The sequence below is a fragment of the Anopheles merus genome, unplaced genomic scaffold (genome assembly GCF_017562075.2).
Source record: "Anopheles merus strain MAF unplaced genomic scaffold, AmerM5.1 LNR4000733, whole genome shotgun sequence".
Classification (NCBI taxonomy): domain Eukaryota; kingdom Metazoa; phylum Arthropoda; class Insecta; order Diptera; family Culicidae; genus Anopheles; species Anopheles merus.
This window is the reverse complement of record NW_024428313.1, coordinates 24,452-32,135: the sequence shown is the minus strand read 5'-3', so window position 1 is coordinate 32,135 and position 7,684 is coordinate 24,452. Positions and strand designations below refer to the sequence as shown.

Below are 7,684 nucleotides of genomic sequence, written 5' to 3'. Positions count from 1 at the left end.
TTTGGGTGACATTTTTTGTTTGTTTTTTGTTCTTCCCACTGCTTTCAAGTGGCAGGGTCATTTGTTGTGGTTGTTGTTGCGATGATTTTCAAGTTTATGCTTGATAGCGCATCGGTATGACACATCATTAGGTTTGATTGCGTGCGTGTTGTCGGGTGTATCATTGCTGCTTTCTTCAACTGGTGGTTTTGTTTATTTTTCATTTTCAACTCTAAATAGATGGCTATTTGTTTCTTCGCAATACGCCCAGAGCCAATCATTATCACTAAGTACGGCATTAATGGTAGCATTATCTGCTCCCCAGATCCCATTTACTACCTTGCTTACCATTTTATTTACTACTTCGTAAAACGGAAACACTGACAAATGGGAGGGAAAAAAACCCCCTTCCGCTTCTGTCAAGGTGCACAACAAAGATGGAACACGAAAAAAGCTTTCAAGAAAATGGATTTTGATTTCGCAGAAGTCTTTTGCTGCTGCTTTTCACCTGATTGCTCCCTCAGAGAGAGAGAGAGAGAGAGAGAGAGAGGGGGGGGGGGGGAGTAAATAAATAACAAACAAAATAAGCAACAGCAAGAAAGAGGAAAAAAGTAAACGTAAATAGCTTCCTGGTGCGATTTAATTTTTCCAGGCAACATTTAATATTAATTTTCCTGAAACTTGTTTCTCCTTCTCTTCATCTCTCGCTCACTTTCCCGGATCCGCGGACACGACGCAGCTTTTCACGTGTACACCAACAACACCGAACGGCAGGCGGACGAAATCCTATCGTCAAGTACGAGGACGGACGGTGGTCAAAGCCGTACTACGACTGTGGCGGTGGCAATATCTGGATGCTAACGTACACGGTACCCTTCTTCGGCTACGAGAATGGGACGTACTTTTTCAAGTAAGTGTCAGAGTTTGTTCGTTCTTTTTTGCGCTTGAGTTCATTCAGTAGGTACGGGTAACGGTGAAATTAATTGCAAACGGTGCAAACATTACTCACAATATTTCTTTCTTTCTAAAGCAATGCATTGGTACGTTGGTGCATTTATCATTTCAATGCTCTTCTCATTTGCAAATCGTGCCCGAAGGGGAAGCAGATTAATATACTTAACAGAAAAAGGGACAAGCTTGGGAAAAATTAGGATGAACCTGTAAAAATGAACCATCGATTTCAAAATTGGCAATCTTTTACACACAAAAAAAATTGAAGAGGAGTTCCAAGACATTAGCAATAACAATCCTCCGAGCTGCTCCCCTTTTACATTTATTTGTATCTTTTCGGCAATAACTCAGTACCATTTAATTTATGCTACGTGTTTCCATTAGCATCCGCTTTGCAGCTCAACCAATGTAGCTCGATGAACGTTCCAATTGCTTTCCACGATAATTACTTGTTGCTTTTTTTAAGGAATTATTTTTTCTCTCCCTCACAATCCAGACTGCCCTTCAATTATCGTGCTACGTGTTTCATTAACTAGCATTTAGTATGCCGAGCTTTATCAGCAGTATTTCCCAACCCCCCCAGTGAGCTTAATGGTGCCATTTGTCTGTTTCCATTTCGCTTGATGTGCTGTTTGATTTTGAATCGAAAGCCTGAATCGGACTAAACCTGCGCACGGGGGAAAAAATAATGTCCACTATGTGAGCTCACGACACACAGCACAAAAGCCCGCTCGATAACGAACCCCACTTATGGATACGGTTCAATTTCGAACCAAATAATAGTTTTCACATCGAACCTTGCAAACGTGCTGAAAATGTGCCAATGTGTGCACGGCAAGGGCTACCAAAGCTTACTCTTTCATTCTTCGCCCAGCCGAACAAAACAGGCCTGTCCCTGTGGCTTGGTTAGCCATCCTTCCACATAATTATTATCCCACCGGTTTCGACAATGGCATCAACGGTTTCAATCGGGCAGAAGAAGAGGGAAAGGAAAGGTCTTCCCTGCTGCACGCTCGATTATCTGCTCATGAGATCGGAATCGGAGCCCCTTTTTCAATAGTTTTCCCAAAAAGCGAAACGATTAGCGAGCGCACGGTTGAAACATGCCGCTCCATCTCGGACACGTGCCGATTCGAGATATGTCTGTCAGTGGGTATGTGTGTATGTGTGCGTTGGCGAGTACAAGTCCCTTGTCGACATCCCCATTATTAATAGAGCTGAGGGTTGCAAATAATTGCCGAGCTTTCAATTTCCTTTAGATCCCGTCCCGTTTGAAGTGAAACAGATACTGGGGCGAGGCACAACCCGAAAAAAAAAGAAAACCTTTCGGTACTAGCACAGCACGCCGTCCCAAGCGCCATTGTCCAATGGCAACGGGGCAAGGGAGAGTCCGAGCTCGAGGAAAACACCGCTCACAGGGATACACAATAATACGAAAAAGCCTGCCAACGGGAAAACCTACTGGACGCGGGAGACCGCAGCACCGACCGCCATGTTTTTGCCATCTTTCGCAGAAGTATTTGTTCACATTCTTCACAACCAGCACACAATGAATGGATGTGTTTGTGTGTGGGTGTGTGTGGTTGTAGGTGGTTGTATGCAATCGTTTCAGCGCGCCTAGGCTTAGCATCGTGCTGGCAGCGCCCACGCTAACCAAACCGACACTCGCTCCCAATGTCCCAATGGGTCCAATTTGAGCCGGCACGAGAAGAGGGGGGGAAACAATCGACGGAAAAACGGGATACGGGGTTCTCTGCCATCGGTTCAACGGACGTATTGGACGCAAAAATCCCGAAAGGGATCATGTTCCACCGGTTCCACCGTACACACTGTTGGACGCGTGGCGATGCAACAGCCTCACCCCAGCACTCGCAGCCTTTCACAGACAATCGGATTCCATCGGGCACAGCAAAGTTTATTGTTCGGTCCACAGGCCATTTCACTCTCGGCCGAGCATGGTTGGTGGTTGCGGGTGGTGCGGGAAATTAGAGACAAGCTGGGCAGCCCGCACCAGCACACAAACTAGGCGAAAGAAATTGAATGCGAAGAAAAGAAAGCAAAAAAACTGGGGCTTTGTGTAGAAGAGATCGTAATAAAGCGAGGGAAAAACCCCCCCGCTTGACAGGAGAATGCCGCGGCACGGCACGACATTTGCAGCTTCCGGGGGTGGGGGGGGGGAAGGAGATGTTGCGGTTAGCCGGACTCGAAACCGCCACCTCAACACAGCGAACGTGCAGAAACCCGTAATGGGATTTGATTGAATGAGCTTTCGCTCTTCCATCTTCATCAGCGTTCGACGACGAGACGAGGGACAGAAAGCTTTGAAAAAGCGTAAGGAAGCACGAAACAGCAAAAGCAACACTCACACACACACACACACACACACACACACACACACACACACACACACACACACACACACACACACACACACACACACATAGAAACCCCCAGCACGTGCACGTTCGTTGATGAAAAATGTCTCCACCCAAGAACTTCCGAGCTTCGACTCGAAAAGCAACAGCCTACCAGTGCGAGGGCGCTTGGTACGAGTGAAAATTGATTGCGGTAATTTTGTGGGGAACGGCTACGACGGCGAACCTACACCACACCAAGTGTTTCGACTTGTTGAGCCCACCGTGCCCCGTCAGGCATTGCTCGCCCGGTCAGCATCGTTAATGTCCGAATTTTGGGCACTCCCGTTCACGTGACACGTGATCCGTCAAGTGCCGTAAATCACTCATCGTTACGCATCGGTGTGGTCAATAAATCGGTGTCGGAGAGGCCTACTTTTTGGAGAAGGCATCGTGCCCGGTGCCTGTCGTCCAAAAGCTCCACGCACAGAGTGGCGTAGACTTGTGAGACCACTTAAGTTAGAACCTGGTCGAGTTGGAGAGGATGGTCTGATACTCCTCCCAATTGCTTGCAGTCGCTGGCAATGGGTGGATCTAGACCACAAAGATTGATTGAATGGGACGGACGGTCCTAGCACGGTGTCAAAATTGTACCGGCTTTTCGAAATCGCATCAGTGGGTAGAATCGATACTCGGAGCTGCTGTCGAAGGCACCAGTATCCAGCCTTACAGGTGGTTGGTCCACTTCCTAGACCACAGGCTGACGTTCTGATAGGAATGTTTTTTCTTGTTCGACTGATCCAATCTCGATGTCAAACAAACCCCGTTTCGTGTTGGCTTCCCTCAGTTCGCCCCATTGTAACAGGACAACTCTTATAATTAACAGCGGGCAACACATTTCTCATCGCTGGGTGGGTGAAAGCGGTAATCCGCTTAGCATGGAATGCTTCCACAGGCACTGGCCGTATCCCAAATCCTTCCCAAATGCGATTTGGAGCAGAAGTGCCGTTGCCTGGGATGCGGTTTCCAGTGCCGTTGACCGACCGAGCCTTCGATTTGAGAGCCTACGGCTCGGCCCTGTGGGCGATTTCCTTTTTCGCCTTATTAATCAACGCGCTTATCGATGGCACAATCTTTGCAGTTTTTGTGGTCCGGCAACAACCGTGCCTCGGGAGATTAATTATCGGGACTGTAATTAATAGTTGAGTGAATGGAGCATTAGGTAAAGTGCAGAAAAACCCCGAAAGATCCTTATCCTTCCACCATCACCAGTCCAGAGTGGTACTCGGTTTTGATTTGCAATTGTGAACGTTTTTTTCTTCTCTTTTCGTTTGATAATTCAAAGACGCCGCACTTTGAAGCTTGGTGATGATTAATCGGTTTCGCCATCCGCAAGCGTATCAGTTGATGGAATCTTTTGTGCAGTACCGAAAGGGCGTAAAAATAAAGAAGCAAGAAAATAGGTCCACTGGTTTGTGTTAGCTTCCACGATTTGATCAATGAGGCTTTGGGGCGAGACTATCAGCGTCGGTAAATCTTCCGCTCAACTTTCCAGACACCTTTGTGCCCAGCTTTTATTATGATGTAGAACAATGTTTCTTCGCAACCCTGTTCTTCGACACTTATCGGGCTTTATTTGCCTGTGCACTTGTGTCCATTTCACTTCGCCTGGTATTTAACTTTCGATACCTTGTGCTGTTATAAATTACATCAAAATCGTTCAGCTTCGAGAAAGAAAATCGAAGAAAAAGCTGCTAAAACATTGGCGCAAGAAACTCGCTCTCTCACTCTATTTCTTTCGCGCAAATAGTCCAACGCTAACTTTAGCTCCTAAATCGACAACATCAACAGCACCGTGGAGGCAAAGTTTAGTCACTCTTCGTCCCATGGCTCTTTGTTACCTTGGAGATGGTGTCAAGAAGTTGTCGGTGAACTCCTTAATGAGTGGGAGAAAAAACAAGGAAAAGCGGCCCTCTCCAAAAACAAGCAATAATAATGTTGCAGACGTTCCGTAGCTGTACTTCCCATCTCATCGGGGTAACTAAGTCTGTTCGGTTTTTGTTTGCTTCTTTTTTTGGAAGAAAAAAGAAAAGTAGGACACAGCATTGAGCGTAACACAGACGGATCACCAAACAACAAACACAAGCCGTCCATGCAGGCAGGCAAAGTTCGCCATCTGTAGCGGAAAGAAACAACGACAAGAATGGGAATCCGGAAAAGCTTCACCTTCACCGTGACAGTTTTCCCAGAACCGAAGCTCCTTGCGGAATTGGCCTTCAGAGCAACAACACGACAAAAAAAAGATTACTTTCACTTATTAGAAGGTCTCGTGAGATCTGCTTCCCGTTCCGATTGCATGCGTCGACAGCGCGAACGCCCACGTCCACTCACACAGGCAACTCGCACGTCGGTCCATTTCATGTTCAATTAAAAATCAATGAGCGACAACTTAATAGGATTACTTGCCGCGTGCCCTCCCCTAAGAGCTCCACTCAGCAAAACGCGCCGCACATCGTCACATCCGATTACGAGTCTCCCAAGCAGCCGCTTATCGATTGTTTCAGCTTTCATTTCAGATTAAACTTTCACAATCGGCCGTGAACAGAACGCGAAAACGCCAGCAGTGGGCTGGGTTTGGGTCTAATATTCTGTGCGCTGACTTATGGCCACTGGTGGCGTGCGTGGGCTTTCGACACTCATTGCAATGCTCCAGTTCGTTACCGATATCGTTGCTTAATGTGTAACGGCGTGTCTGAGGGGTGCTGTGCGACCGTTTTGTCGCACAGTCGAGCGCCAGTCGAGTCGTCAGGGGCGGTTGTCAGGGGAGTCATTTGGCCAATTTGCAAATCGCCCCCTGTCAACCATCCAGCGTCGCTGCAGGGCAGTACAATACCACACACCGGGCTGATGGATTAAGCTAGATGGTGGTTGGAAAAGTTGGAAAAGATTAACATCGGAAGTTGTTTCGCAATGGTGAACCCGGGAGAAACCCGGAGAAACGGTAGTCGAGTGGCTTAAATATTTAGGAAATGAAAATGTTTCCTGTTTCTCATTAATAATTGATTTCAGTGAGTGGTTCCAGTTTTGGCAAGCGCTGGTCGAGCTTCATTTGGTGTGGATTATGTTTAAATTAATGGCTTCACGGACGTCCGTCAAGAGGGTGCTACAAAAGCGGAAGCCGATGACGTACTTCCTCGTACGATGTGCTACACAAAAAATTACAATACTTACTCAGTACTTTTAAAGAAATTTGCATCTTTATGATTAGGTAGAAAGCATCTTTTGCTACTGAACTGAATAATTTACGCAAATTTCAATACATTTTTAAAGAGAAATTTAAGACAAAGTTGCTCCCTAAACCCACTGAAAGCAAAATCAAAATCGATTTATTCATTAGCGTTCACCAAAAGCTTCCCCAGCCACGTACCAAAACCAATGAATAAAGCTCCATTTGCTCGCCTCAACCAACCAGCTGGCCACTTTACTGACCACGTTCTTGCCATCCTTTCCCTGCAGGGGCACTTCTGGCATCGATATCGATTTAAGGCGCGTCGACATTGATCAGTGTCCGCAGAAGAACTCCCCATCGGGGGCACCGCAGCCGCTCAACATATTCGCCGGCACGGACAAATGCAAGCAGCGCACGACCGAGGTAAGTACCGGAAAAGGGATGCCCCTGCTCCTTTTGCACGACACTGAACGGCACCATACACATACAGATACGTCGAGTTGGATCAGTGGGTTTGCTTTGTTTTTTTTTTTCGCGTTGCTCGTTTCGTAGTGCTTTGTGTAATAAAATTTTCAAAACAGCCGTTAACTTTCGACGCAACAATGGATAGGGAAAGGTTTTTAGGAACTTTTTTTTTTTGTTTTGAAGAGAAGGAATATTCTTCCGCACCCAAGTCAATACTTTATCATGCCGAAAGCTGGGCAACACTAGCCCCATGTGCGAACGCGAAAATCACGTTAAAATGGTATTTTTAAGGGATGGCCTGCTCTTTTTCCAAACAAACCTCCAAACTGTTGCCGAATTTGGCCAGGACGGACTCCTTCTGGCTTTTCCCCATTTTTTGTTTGTTTTTGTTCATTCACCACCTCCCTTGTACCGTACAGATTGAGTGGATAATGTAAGGCAAAACGATCTAAAAAAAAACAGCCACCCTACACCCATACGTACGTAAATTCCTTTGAGCAAGCACGGTTGAGTAATGGCGTGGCCCATTAAAGCACGCCTAGTGATGCACCTTCCCTTCGCTCGCACGGCGTTAGGGCTTATTTTCGTACATTTTCATTTTCCGGCGCTTTTTTTTCGCCACTCTCATCTCAGCATCTCAACCGGTGCCGGCGGTTTTGCGGGGCCCCTTCCTCAAAGACAGAACTTGAAAGCGATAAATTTTCAT

The 7,684-nt window shown here is 46.7% G+C and overlaps 1 pseudogene; it reads left to right on the top strand.

Moving 5' to 3' along the window:
* The first annotated feature begins 718 nt into the window (after positions 1–718).
* Positions 719–7,684, top strand: part of LOC121602953 — a 29,507-nt pseudogene continuing 22,541 nt past the window's right edge.